Below are 15,000 nucleotides of genomic sequence, written 5' to 3'. Positions count from 1 at the left end.
TGTCCCAACATGGTCGCAGTCCAATGATCGAATCAAGTAAAAGGTAGAAGTTAACTCAGAAAACGTAGCAAAAAGAATCAAGCAAACCTAGAAGTATATATCTAATGGCAAATGTTGAAGAAACATTGAGTAACACACGCTCCCGCGGAGGCGACCAAACGAATGTGATAAATCGTAAGTTTCCGGATCAAGAAATAAACTTTGTGCATGTAGGATGTACATTTTGTCCTATTTTAACACCCATTCTTGATGTGGAGAGTGGACATCCGTTACATAGGCAACCGGTAGTCTTTTATACTAATTTTGCTAACCAGGCGAAGATATTCCAACGCGGTGCAAACAGACTAAAGCAAGATTTTTCAAGTGCAGATTCCATAAGGCACATAAGGATGCTAAATTACAGACACACACACACATAAAGTTTCTACTCCCCAAGGACTGAAATTTGCGGGGCTTGGAGCTAGCCTATTACATGGACCTCAGTGGTCAATGTGTATTTATTCAATCGACTTTGAAAGGACATCAGCGGAATTTGAACTCAGAACGTAAGAAACCCAGAAGAAATGCCCTAAGGATTTTGTTCGGTGTGTTAACCATTCTGCCAGTCTGCCTCATGTGTGTGTATATATATATATATATATATATATATATGAGATCCTTGTACGCCCCCTCACAACAAACACACAAACGGTGTTGCGTTCAATCTTTCGATTTAGTATTATTAGAATTGATTGTATATTCACCCAGTTAAATATTCATAATCCAGAGAAGTGAATCCAGGATTTACCTATCGGATAAAATACAATGGGATTGCTTACCTCAAGTAATTCTAGGTTTTCGTTACAACCCGATGGAGTTAGCTTTTGCCTGGATTATAACGAAGTGCTAAGGACTTGAATGGTACCCGCCTGGATATTCTATCTATCTATCTGTCTGTCTTTCTGTCCGTCCATCCATCTACCCACCCTTCCACCCACGCACACAGTGGCATAGGGTGACTTCTTGGAGCAGCCATTTAATATTACACCTCCGCCGGATCTATCTCCAATTTTGTTGTCTTCAAATTTGGTATATGGATTAAGTTTCGTATACTGTTTATGAAAATGGAAATCATTTTCCCTATAAATTTATAATTAAAGTTATTAGCCTTTAAAGTTGGCAAAATTTGGGCATATTAGCCAATCAGAAGCGAGTATTTTACACATCACCATGAAGTTCTGTTAGCACAGTAAGGAAAGAACTCCATGGTAACGACCACGTGGTCGTTACCATAATTGTTTGCAAGGAACTGTGTTTTCGCTGTTATTTCTAATGTTTTGACATGTTGCCCCCCTCCCATCCCTTCTCACTGCTGTGACAGATGATGGAAGAGGCAGCAAACGCGCTGTTTTCTGATTGGATGGAACATTCTGAAAATTATCAAACTTTGAACTCCTGTAACATTTTCGCAAAATCTTTCTGGAATAAATGAATAACAAATTCGGATTCAGTGTCACAAATTACATCTATATGATACACTAAAAATATCTTTAAAGATTTCGACATGCAGTGACTCAAACCACAAGGTTCCCGTCCGCCAGCTATACAGGTTTATTCATTGTATATTCAGGCTCTGTAGACTTATATAGCAGATCCAAAAGTGCTCTAAGCTACTGTAGACCGTCGCGCGTGCACATACACACGTGATCTAATCTGTCGTAGACGACGGACGAGGATTCCGCATTTCAAGAATACAACACAATGCAGCACCCGAGTTTCGAGTTTCGAAACTACGATCTTCCAATCGTATGTCCAACACCCTAACCACGAGGCCACGCGCCTTCACAATACATGTCGAAAAGAGTGCATTGTGTAAAAAAAAAAAAATTTTTTTAAATTATGCATCCAGATATGAACAAGTTTAATAGTCAAGGACAGAGGGCGGACGAAAGTAGAAATTGGTCTTACAAATTTGGAGTTAAAAATTAAAACGATACATGTCTTTCGAGCCAATTTGTTAACGCGGAAATATGAGAATAACATTTGGCAATTTGACGTTTACAGAAGACAACGAAAATGGACAAAGTACGGGGGCAAACAAAAACTGGGTATAAACAAGTGTGGATGGTGCTGGTTGTGGCGGGGGTGGGGAATGATTATGTAAACAAAACATTGACCCTTCGTCACACTAAACTTCATATGTTGTGCCGAACACCTTCTGACGTGACAAATGTTTTTGGTGTTATCAGGTTGCAAGACTAGAGACAACTATATAGGTTTATATGGTTTGTATCTGTCTGTCTCTCTTATATATATATATATATATATATATATATATATATATATATATATATATATATATATATATATATATACGTATGTATGTTTGTATGTATATCTGTTAGTCTCTTTCTGCTGCCCCCATTGCGTATATGATGGTTTTTCTTTTACATTCCCCGCCTTGTTCATTGTTCCATGTTACTTGCATGATGATAAGAAGCATTGGTCAATTCCCCTACTTCAAGCATTCCAGGCTTTCCCGTCACAATGGCTATGTAACAAGTGATTGCATCAGATCCGTTCATATCTGGTACAATTCACCTTTTACCCTCCCTTTCTGCCTGTCATTACTCCCCATTTTTTTTTTTACATGGCCGGGTTCCAACAAAGCCCACCTATCACTGCCTCGAGGTCTTGGATACATTCCGGGCCAGTGTCTGCGACCAAGTTGTCGATGTAAGTGTGAAGACCTTTTCCTCTTGTTACATCACCATGAAGTGGGTCCACAAGACTAATTTGGATGCTCCTAGCGTAGGGTGGCGCACGCAGTGACCAGATAGTCGCAGCCGTCTTTGCCTGATCTTGCTAACTATTGGCAGGTCTCCATAAAGGTGTTCGTCTGTCATATGTTACTGCCATTTCACATTTAGGGCCATTCGTAGTATCCTTTCTTTGCCAGTGTCTTTGTTTCAGTGCCATATAATAGCACTCATTCGACAGTTGCAGCGAACAGTTTGATTTTGATTCCCCTGAGCAATTTTGAGTTCCTACCTATTTTAGTTTGTGACAAGCTGTTCATGCTTCTGCCTTCCTGATCTTGATGTCTGCTTCCGAACTGCTCTCCCAACCACCTAAGTACTTGAAATTTTCAAAAATATTCGATTTGGAACCGCTCAAAGGAAACAGTTTCAGTATCATGTGATTGGTTGAAACAGGTTTTCGGTTTTCTTGACATTTGTGGACAGTCCAGTTCTGGCAGCTGATGTTTCTTCCCTGCTGAGCAACTGCTATGCTTGGTCTATTTTCATTAGATATAAATACTCTATCATCTGCGAAGTCCAGGCCTGTGATGGTTTCTGTTGGTACTCTCTGTGATCTTGTAATCCTCTCTCTAAACAGTCGGAAAAAAACAAACAAACAAAAACGAACGAATATACATGCATGCATGCATATCTCACCTCCCTCCCCACATTTGTATAAGTACAGAATATCTTATGTACATGATGCCCTCAGCATTTGCGAACAAGATAACGCACGCACGCACGCACGCACGCACGCACGCACGCACGCACGCTAAAGCAGCAAACGAACTAAAGAACATACCAACAGAAAAATGGAGTACGTATTCAACTAGATACATCGAGAAAATACACCTCCGTCGCCGATGTAGCCACAGAAGCGACTCCATCCTTGTGCCAGAGACTTCCATCATTGCCCACTACGGTCACAACCATTGTATACGGAAGCCCTCGACAAATTCCCGACAACGTAGGGCCGCTAACAGGATCAACGCTTAACACCGCCGCAAATGCAGCGATCCGTTGGAATCAAAGCAGGCGAGCTAGTTGATCATGTGATGTTGATGACTACATGGTTTTTTGCTGAATCTTACTGGATATTAACTGTCTTCTTCCTTGTTACATAGAACGTATGTCTAATGTTCTCGCGCTCCAGGTGTCTGACAGTGGACTCTCCACTACGTTCATCTGATCTGCTTTGTGATGCCCTTCATCGACATGCTTGAGTTGTTGACTCCTGAACATTGTTGACCGAACTCGGCAACCATGACGGCGTCCGGCCGCTCAGAAAAGTTCTTTCTTCGTCACGTATGACACGTCCTAGTTTATTTTTTTAATCTTTTACTTGATCCAGACATTGAACAGTTTTTGTTGAATAATATCAACGCTCGTCTTTTTTTTTTAATCTGATACATATTCCATCGGTCTTCTTTTCCGACGACAGCGCGCCCACAGAGATGTTTGTGTTATAGGTGCAAAGAGGGAGAAGGAGGGAGGACGAGAGAGAGAGAGAGAGAGAGAGAGAGAGGATTCGATAACAGTACACTAGATGTCTGAAAAGATGAAAAACAAAGTTTACCTCGGCAGAAATCGTACTGGGAATGCAGAAAGCGGGATCGAATAGCGCAACGCATTTCATCCGGTGCTCTTACCATTCTTATTTCTTTATTGCCGACAAGGGGCTAAACATAGAGGGGACAAACAAGGGATTAAGTCGATTACATCGACTCCAGTGCGTAACTGGTACTTAATTTATCGACCCCGAAAGGATGAAAGGCAAAGTCGACCTCGGCGGAATTTGAACTCAGAACGTAGCGACAGACGAAATACCGCTAAGCATTTCGCCCGGCCTGCTAACGTTTCTGCCAGCTCGCCGCCTTCTGCTCTTACCATTCTGCCAACCACCACACACCGCGTGTGTGTATTATACAAAAGAATATGAATGTATAAGATCGTTATGCAATACCACTGTTTAGGAGTAAAGACGTCTTTATATACAATATATTTTAGACAGATAAGAGGGAACCACGGCCTTAATTTCAATCGTTCAGTTGGAATTTCATCTTTTCAACGTACCAGTAAACCAGTAATGTGTGTGTGTGTAATGTGTAAATAAAATTTTTGTTATTAAGCGACAAAACTTAGCTGGAACCTTCCAGTGCTCTGCAACCTGTATGCCGCGGCACTCTGGTGTGCCACAGTGTAACCTGAATATAATTTTTTCCCTTATATTTTTAGTTGTATTCTTACTTCAGGTGTGCTGCCGAAATTTGTAGTGAATATAAGTGTACCACAAGTGAAAAATGGTTGCGAAACACTGCATTAGAAGGAATTTTTAGAGTCCCTATATTATACTAAATACTGAAATAGTTACATATCATCGAATTTCTATTTGTTGGCGTTCTATAATAACCTTGAAATTTGCTTTTGATTTCGTGTTTGATGCCATAGAAAATGTTATGCTACTTTTTGACAATTACTTTTAACAAGTATTGTCAAATAAGCCGAATGATGAGAATTATCTCCCCTGAGTACTGACTTTGTCTTCGTTTGCCTCCCCTGCATCATCCACGCGCTGGCCGGTCACGGGACTGCAGCAAACTCGCCCACATCACATTGATGCTCGTAACTATAGAGTCGGTTGAAATTCGTTTTATTTCGCTCAAACGTAATTTATTTGACCATGGAACAAAAGTATCAGAGTAGCTTATCCATCGTATAGTCATTTTCACTATGTGTACGTATTATACGGCAATTGAAAACAACGGATAACAATATGCTCCTTGTTTTCTGTTTGGTTAGTTCTATGACAATCAGTTGTGGGCGGTGACGGCGCAGGCAGAAGCTCCAGCGATTCAACGACAGGTGATGGCCTTACATTTTAGCTTTCTCCTTTTGTCTTCACTGTTGTTTTACGTATTTTGTTTTTGCTTTAAATTAATGAAATTTCTCATCTTGTGTGTGTGTGTGTGCGCGCGCGCGCGTGTGTTTGCGCGCGCGCGCGTGTTGTGTGCAGGCATGTGTGTGTGTGCGTGTGTGTATATCTGATCCATTATTTTTTCCCTAAAAAAAACTTATAGGTTGTTCTGCTTTGCCTATTGTAGTTTTTTTTTTTAATTTTGAAACTGAGAATATTTGTTAATAGAAAATGATTTTTGAAAAAAAAAAAAAAGATGGAAAAACAAACGCATTAGTTGTGGTGGTGATGGTGGTGGTGATGATGATGGTGTTGGTATTGGTCGTGGTGGTGATGTTGGCGACGATAAACAATTAGTAACAAAAAGTGTCTCCAAAGAGTTAAGCCCCTTATATTTATTGTTTCCTGTCAACCCAAACGTGATGGCGAAAAAGTTACAGTCCAATGATGAATTCATTGTCTATTTGCATTAAGAGTCTTTCGTTAATGACAGTATTCTCGCCCCTATTATATATAGAGAAAGACTGAATCAAAACCCGATCGACTATTCTCGAAAGAGAATACTTCTTTAGAGAAATGTACATTTAAATTGGTTACCATATTCAGTATGTATTTTTTAATTGAAGGTTTTTATAGCAACGATTTATTAAAATCGTCCACCCGCTTCGCTCTAATGGCATAAGAACATAGAATAAAATAAAAATTCAGATCTGCTTATCTAATCTTACATCTAATTTGCAGGGTTCCACTCTCAAAAACCTATGACATCAATTTCTCGGTCAATACTATTTGCTTAACTACTCAATATCTTGAAGGTCATGAATTACATAAATATAATTGTCATATCCTACTTGAATACGATCTTTTATATCTTCTCTGACGAAGTTATTTTCTGACCTATGACTAAATATTTTATTATAAACTTATATAATTCCTGATTGGATAGTTCTCAAACTGTATTTTAATTTTCTTTGCAGATTGCCGCATGTTGTCTGGATGGAATTAAACTAGTTTCTCATTTAGGTATGTATTTTTTTTTTTTTTAAGCTATTTTAAAAATCTTTATGCTTTAAAGCTTCTTAGCATGGGGCGAAAGCATCAGTTGTTTTATAACATATAATAACTTTGTTCAGTTAAAACACTTAAATGGCTGTTTGAGAGTCTAACAAAGGAGATACAATATTCAGCTGGTGATCTTAAGATCAGACTTTTATTTACGTATTAGACCACATGAAGGCAATTACTGAAATGTTAAGTAAATCTTAGGCGTTTCTTTAGCTAAATGTACATTTGAAGGTTATAGTTTCATATCAGCTACCATGTATACTAGGATGTAATTCAACTATAATACACCAATTACTGTAAAGTTAGATTAGTTTTAAATATGTGGCTCCATTTAAAAGATAATGGGTTTAGAGATAAGCCACAGGTCATTTGCCTTGCCTTAGTCACCCATTTTTCGAGACTAAGATGAACTCTTCAAACACTTCTAAACTTCTCCATAAAAGATTTGCAAGATATATAAGTTGTTTCAAACCTATCCCATGCATGAATTAATTAATTTTAATATATTTATATTTTAGAGATTGCATTTTTGCCCTTCATAATGACTCAGTATAGTATAAGATTTATTTTACCATATTATGAAAATAATAATTGAATTTAAAATAGCTGAAGCTTTTATCCTTTAATATTTCATTACAGAAAGGTGGCAAGCTGGCAAAATAGTTAGCATGCCAGGCAAAATGCTTTGTGACATTTCGTTTGTCTTTATGTTCCGAGTTCAAATTCTGCTGAGGTCGACCTTGTCTTTCATCCTTCCAGGGTTGATAAAATAAGTACCAGTTGAGCACTGGGGTCAATGTAATTGACTTACCCACTTCACTGAAATTGCTGGCCTTGGATCAAAATTTGAAACCAATTTTCATTACTTTAATACAACTTTGCCTAAATCTTATTGAGATCTTTTTCAGAAAAATGCTCTAACTAAATCACTTTGGTCACTATTTAATTATAGACTATATTTTAACTATGGAATTGTTTACACCAGCAATACAAAAGAATCAATTTCCAATCAACTTCATAATATGTAAAATTAAAGCATTTTCAAACCAAGGTTTATTATTTGATTGACTGAGTGTTTGGTCACATAACCAGGAAATGTGCTGATGTCATTTTTAATCTTGCAATGTTTTTATAACTCGTCACTCTGCTAGACTTTCAAATAACCTTCAGATGGTTCATTTTCTGCTTGCAAAGCTTCACATGTTAGTGTAGTATCCAATCAAACTTTGAGGACATACTGTACAAAATATGTTGGGTTATTGAAACAGTATCAGTTGTCTAGATTTTATCAATCTGCTTATGTTGAGTTAGATGCTCAAAGGTTTGTGAACTTGAAACCATAGCACTCGATGTCATGAGAGATTTATTTTGAAATAATACTTGTAAATAATGGATAGAAGTTATTCAGAATATTCTTATATTTGTAAGAATAAATTTTCAAACATTTATTCTTTGGTAAAGTCTCATTGAAACATGAGTGGGGCAGGTTACTCAGTGGGTTGTTTTTCTGGAAATAAAGGACTGGGTGATGCTTATTTGGAAGTTTGTATGGCCAGACAGGGTTTGAAATAAAAAATATAGGGACGCAATTGAATCTTGGTGATATAAAAGCTACCAGCCTCTAAGATGCAAAATACTTCAGTCACAGTAGCAGTGGTGAGGGCAGGATACAATACATCAATGCAGTGGTCCTCAAAATTTGACAAATGTCAGCCCCCCCCCTCTTCTTCCAAATAGCAATGAAATTTACATCCATGCCTTTGTTACTGAGAAGTTCTAAACAGGGTTTGCATCGATATAATTCTTCTTTCTTCACCATGGTGTTGGATAAGTTCAAAAAGTTTAACCCTTTAGCATTTAAACTGGCCATATCCAGTCCAAATAGTCTGTTTTATGTTCAAACTGGCCTGATCTGGCCTCTTACATCTGCACTACAATGTCACTCAAAAAACAATCATCTCATTGAAATCTCAAAGCTACAAGATAATGCATGATTAATTTCAAGGGAACATTACATTTGATAAAATAATCTGAATGCTAAAGGGTTAAACATGGCAATTTCTCTTTTTAATATTTACAGCCCTATCCTCTTTAAGAAACACTGCATTAGTGGATCACTGGTTATAGTGAATTTAGTGTTTTGAAGCTAACCTGTTCCCTTGATCTTTTTAATCCTGTGGTTTTATGGTCATTTCTTAGAAAGATCACTAGATCACTTCAAGTAGAAGTAATAGTTTGTCCAAAAGGCTGTGTTCTGTATATTTTCAATTCAGGGTTTGTTCTCTATTTTTTAAATATAAAACTGGGCACAAGGATTTAAGAGTACAAATACTTTATACTCTTAAATCACTTCCTCTGCTCAGAACAGTTTACATATACATATGTAATTAAATATAGAGTGAGTTGTACTGAAATGAATTTAGAATATATCGATCAATTTATTTACTGACAATAAAAAGAACATCCATGAAAGGGAGTAGGATAGCAATAGCAGGCATGAAAATGAAAAATTTTCGACGTTGTGAATACTTTTTCCAAAGTTTACTTCAGCAAATGCTCTCAGTTTTGGCTTATATTCTGGTGTTCATTGGATTTGAAGTAACATATAACAGGACTTTTATCTGTTGCTTGAATGTTTAGGCCATGAGTTGAAAGCTACGGTAATATACATTAATTGCCACAGTTTTCTCGTGTATTTGCCCTGTTGATGCTGGTCTCAAATCCTGTTTGCAGAGGAAGAGTATTGAACTGTAAAGAGCATGAGCAATGTGTTCACACACACATACATAAACGGGATAGTCTGTGTTGGTATGTTTTTGATCAGAGGTCTTTTGTACTAGGTTGACTGGTTGTTAAACAACAGTAATAGCACTGATATTTGTTATGTAAGAGTAAGCAATAAGCAGAATATTCTTTTCATTAACATGAATCATTTCTCATTTTGTGTCAATGGCAGGTATTATGAAACAGCCATGATATAAGTCACATGCATTGACTGTTTAGGAATTACATTGGTTGAAGAGAAATGCGTTCAGTATTCTTCTTCAAGTGGCAGCAACCAGGATGGATTACACCATGCATACCAAGAATGTCCCTGATTATTTTTGATAGGCCATTAATTTTGTGTTATGTTTTTCTATTAATCACATCAATGTAGCTGAGGGGTCTTTATTCTCTGTTAAGGTGCAGAAGCATTGAGAATATAACATCTGATATAGGTCTATTGTTGAGCATGATTGCAGTGGCCATCAAAGCCATCTATGCATTGAGCAACAAAAATAACAAGTTTTAAAACAGCTGATACTCAATTATTTTGAAGTCAACAAAGCTGGCCTTCTTCAGGGCATGAGCATAGGACATTCTTCTCTCTGGACTACAAAGAAAGATCTTCAACATAATCTTGATTTGTGTGTATACTAGGTTTCTTATAAGGGCTGAAAACATCTCATGATATGAGCACAAGACCGAAGATTAAATATGATTCTGTTAAATAAGCGATGTTAACTTTGATAAATGCTGGGCACTGAAAGTGTCAGTAGGCATATGCAGGAGAGTTAATCATTCTGATTTGGACATATAATGTAAGAGGATTGGGTGAAAAAGTTGTCAGAAGGTAATCCTGGATTAAGAAAACTTGAAGAAATAGTCTTTATTGTTGATTGGAGAAAAAAAAAGAAAAACAAAACAAACATTTTTGGCTTGGGTTATGAATGAAGAGAAGTTTTTCACCTACATGGTTTCATTTGTAAGAAGCAGAAGCTCACCTTTTGACTTTCAAGCATATGTTCTAAGCTTTTTGCTAGCTTTGCCAAACTCAGGGATAAATACCTACTTAATTATACCTGTAATTAAATATGTTAACACTAACTAAATTATTGTTTTGTTATTGTGAATGGCATCTCTGAAATAATTATTCTCTGAATAATTCTATTTTTGTATGCCAAATCACTACTGCAGCAAGAATGATCTAGGCTGTGCTTCACTGTCAAGGTCAGAATAAGATCAAAACAGTCCTGAGTTGTCTCTTATATTTGGCAAAAAAAAAGTGAAAATATTATAAGTCAGTGTTATTGAACTAACAACTTTTTCCTTGTCACATTTTTCTTTCTGGTTAACATTTTAATGCTTCCTACATTAGATAAATTAAGGTTAATTCGACCATTGTAAATCACCCAACTTTGTTGCTATAGACATAACCATTTCAGGTTCATCTCTGCTTTACCTATTAAATATCAGTCTTTTTCAGTATTTTTTCTGCTATTTTCCCCCACTCATTCTACTTCAGCTAACATTCTTGGGAATTTCCTTGTTCTGTTATTCCAACCATAACTGACACTATAAACTATTTTCAACCTTCTTACTGTATAAGGAATCACAAATTCATTATCAAGATGAATAAGGCCAAGGTGGCTATATGGTAAGAAGTTTGCTTCCCAACCACATGGTTTTAGGTTCAGTCCCATTGCATGATACTTTAGGCAAGTATCTTCTACCATTGTTCCAAGCCAACCCAAACCCTGTGGGTGAATGTGGTAGGCAGAAACTGAAAAAAAATTTGCTGTAAAAGCACCCACTACACTCTCTGAGTGGTTGGCGTTAGGAATGGCATCCAGCTGTAGAAACTCTGCCAAATCAGATTGGAGCCTGGTGTAGCCATCTGGTTTCACCAGTACTCAGTCAAATCGTCCAACCCATGCTAGCATGGAAAGCGGACGTTAAACGAAGATGATGATGAGATGATGATGATATATATATATATATATATATATATATATATATATATATATAAATAAAATATACAAGAATAAGGGCAGGGAATCGTCAATTAATAATAGAATTAATAATTAACAATTTTGCCAAGTAGTTCAGTATGAAAAAACCTTTATCGGTAAAACCATTTATCATCGTAAATATACAGGGATTAGCATTGAGTTGCTTCTCCAACATACTGAAAATTTAGAAATAGCAGTCAAAGAACTACTGATTCTAAACTACAAATTTTTCTCTAAACGGATGGCGATATTTATGGCACACATAGAACAAAAAACCGGAGGGAAAAGCGTAAACAAAACAAGTCTTTAGTTAATTGGATACGAATCGTTTCATGGTTAAGCGAATGAAAATTTCACTATTCCAATCTTCAGTCCAAATATGTGTGCCATAAATATCGCCATCCGTTTAGAGAAAAATTTGTAGTTTAGAATCAGTAGTTCTTTGACTGCTATTTCTAAATTTTCAGTATGTTGGAGAAGCAACTCAATGCTAATCCCTGTATATTTATGATGATAAATGGTTTTACCGATAAAGGTTTTTTCATACTGAACTACTTGGCAAAATTGTTAATTATTAATTCTATTATTAATTGACGATTCCCTGCCCTTATTCTTGTATATTTTATATTTGATATCTCTAAGTTAGATGGTTAAACCGTAATCCCTCCACACGGGACTTCTTTTCATACGGGACTATTTGTGACGCACATGGAATAGATTACTTTGAGGTGAGATGCCTGAACTCACTAGCCGATGAATTCGTAAGTGCCTTTCTTATCGTTGATTTTTGGTGTCGCATGGCCAAAAATTACCGTGAATTTTTTTAGAGACACTTTCAAATTTATCAGAATATTTGGACTGAAGATTGGAATAGTGAAATTTTCATTCGCTTAACCATGAAACGATTCGTATCCAATTAACTAAAGACTTGTTTTGTTTATGCTTTTCCCTCCGGTTTTTTGTTCTATGTGTGCCATAAATATCGCCATCCGTTTAGAGAAAAATTTGTAGTTTAGAATCAGTAGTTCTTTGACTGCTATTTCTAAATTTTCAGTATGTTGGAGAAGCAACTCAATGCTAATCCCTGTATATTTATGATTATATATATATATATATATATATATATATATATTTGTTCTGGTCTAATGACCCTCTGTTTTCATTCAGTTTCCTTGTATCTCTCCAGTGTCATTTCTTTGTTCCCATCTTTAACTCTCCATAAATCCTAAATCTTAGTTTGGAATTTATGGGAGCAACTGTCTTTGGAAACTCATATTGTCATTGAATGTTCGAAATGAGTAGATAGACAGACAGCTGACAACTGATGAAGGATCCTTTCTGTGTATTAACTTGTCCCGTTTTCCATTTTTTTTCTCGTTTATGTATTTCACTCATTTTTCCCTCATTTGTGTATGCATTTCATGTTATTTGCACTGTTGGTGATGTCCTGTACCCATATATGCATGTATGTGTGTGTGTGTGTGTATATATATATAAATTATTTGTTATATATATATATATATATATATATATATATATACATATATATATATATATATATTGTGAATACCCGTCAGAGTGTAAGTATCTTGAGAGAAAAGCTGAACATTAGAAGCATCAGTTGTGGTGTGCAAGAGAGACGATTGCGCTGGTATGGACATGTGGTGAGAATGGATGAGGATAGCTGCGTGAAAAAGTGCCACACCCTAACAGTTGAGGGAACCCGTGGAAGAGGTAGGCCCAGGAAGACCTGGGCTGAGGTGCTGAAGCAAGACCTTCGTACATTGGGCCTCACCGAGGCGATGACTACTGACCGAGACCTTTGGAAATGTGCTGTGCGTGAGAAGACCCGGCAAGCCAAGTAAGATCGTTGCCAGTGCCCCTGGACTGGCTCTTGTGCGGGTGGCACATGAGATGCACCATTTTGAGCGTGGCCGTTGCCAGTACCGCCTGACTGGCTCCCGTAGGATTTTCGAGTGAGATCGTTGCCAGTGCCCCTGGACTGGCTTGTGCGGGTGGCACATAAAAGACACCATTTCGAGCGTGGCCGTTTTCATGCGGGTGACACGTAAAAGCACCCACTACACTCTCTGAGTGGTTGGCGTTAGGAAGGGCATCCAACTGTAGAAACTATGCCAAATTAGATTGGAGCCTGGTGTTGCCATCCGGTTTCACCAGTCCTCAGTCAAATCGTCCAACCCATGCTAGCATGGAAAGCGGACGTTAAACAACGATGATGATGATGATGATATTATTTGTTATATATATAAATAAATTATTTGTTATATATATAAATAAATTATTTGTTATATATATAAATAAATTATTTGTTATATATATAAATAAATTATTTGTTATATATATAAATAAATTATTTGTTATATATATAAATAAATTATTTGTTATATATATATATAAATTATTTGTTATATATATATATATAAATTATTTGTTATATATATATATAAATTATTTGTTATATATATATATAAATTATTTGTTATATATATATATAAATTATTTGTTATATATATATATAAATTATTTGTTATATATATTTATATATATATATATATATATATATATATATATATATATATATAAATTATCTGTTATATATATATATATATATATATATATATATATAAATTATCTGTTATCTATATATATATATATCTATATATATATATATATAAATTATCTGTTTTATATATATATATATATATATATATATATAAATTATCTGTTTTATATTTATATATATATATATATATATATATATATATATATATATATAAAAATTATCTGTTTTATATATATATATATATATATATATATATATATAAATTATCTGTTTTATATATATATAAATTATCTTTTATATATATATATATATATATATATATATATATAAATTATCTGTTTTATATATATATATAAATTATCTTTTATATATATATATATATATATATATATATAAATTATCTGTTTTATATATATATATATATATATAAATTATCTGTTTTATATATATATATATATATATAAATTATCTGTTTTATATATATATATATATATATATATAAATTATCTGTTTTATATATATATATATATATATATATATATAAATTATCTGTTTTATATATATATATATATATATAAATTATCTGTTTTATATATATATATATATAAAAATTATCTGTTTTATATATATATATATATATAAATTATCTGTTTTATATATATATATATATATATATATATATATATATATATATATATAAATTATCTGTTTTATATATATATATATATATATATATATATATATAAAAATGATCTGTTTTATATATATATATATATAAAAATGATCTGTTTTATATATATATTATATATATATATATATATATATATAATTATCTGTTATCTATATATATATATATATATATATATATATAAAAATTATCTGTTA

At 34.6% G+C, this 15,000-nt stretch overlaps 1 long non-coding RNA gene across 28 annotated transcripts in view; it reads left to right on the top strand.

Moving 5' to 3' along the window:
* The window catches only part of LOC106880770 (uncharacterized), a 241,227-nt gene that overhangs the window by 148,221 nt on the left and 78,006 nt on the right, over positions 1–15,000 (top strand). For 27 of the 28 annotated variants that reach the window (XR_016238849.1, XR_008266803.2, XR_016238847.1 and 24 more), the window contains one exon: positions 6,672–6,717. This is a non-coding gene — a long non-coding RNA (uncharacterized LOC106880770). Of the gene's footprint in view, positions 1–2,393; positions 5,643–6,671; positions 6,718–15,000 lie in introns of those variants that run through there. The other variant, XR_016238828.1, reaches the window with a different exon arrangement.

The sequence above is a fragment of the Octopus bimaculoides genome, chromosome 2 (genome assembly GCF_046866305.1).
Source record: "Octopus bimaculoides isolate indiv1 chromosome 2, ASM4686630v1, whole genome shotgun sequence".
NCBI classification, from domain to species: Eukaryota; Metazoa; Mollusca; class Cephalopoda; order Octopoda; family Octopodidae; genus Octopus; species Octopus bimaculoides.
Note: the sequence above shows the minus strand (reverse complement) of the source record. Positions and strands in the feature narration are given on the sequence as shown.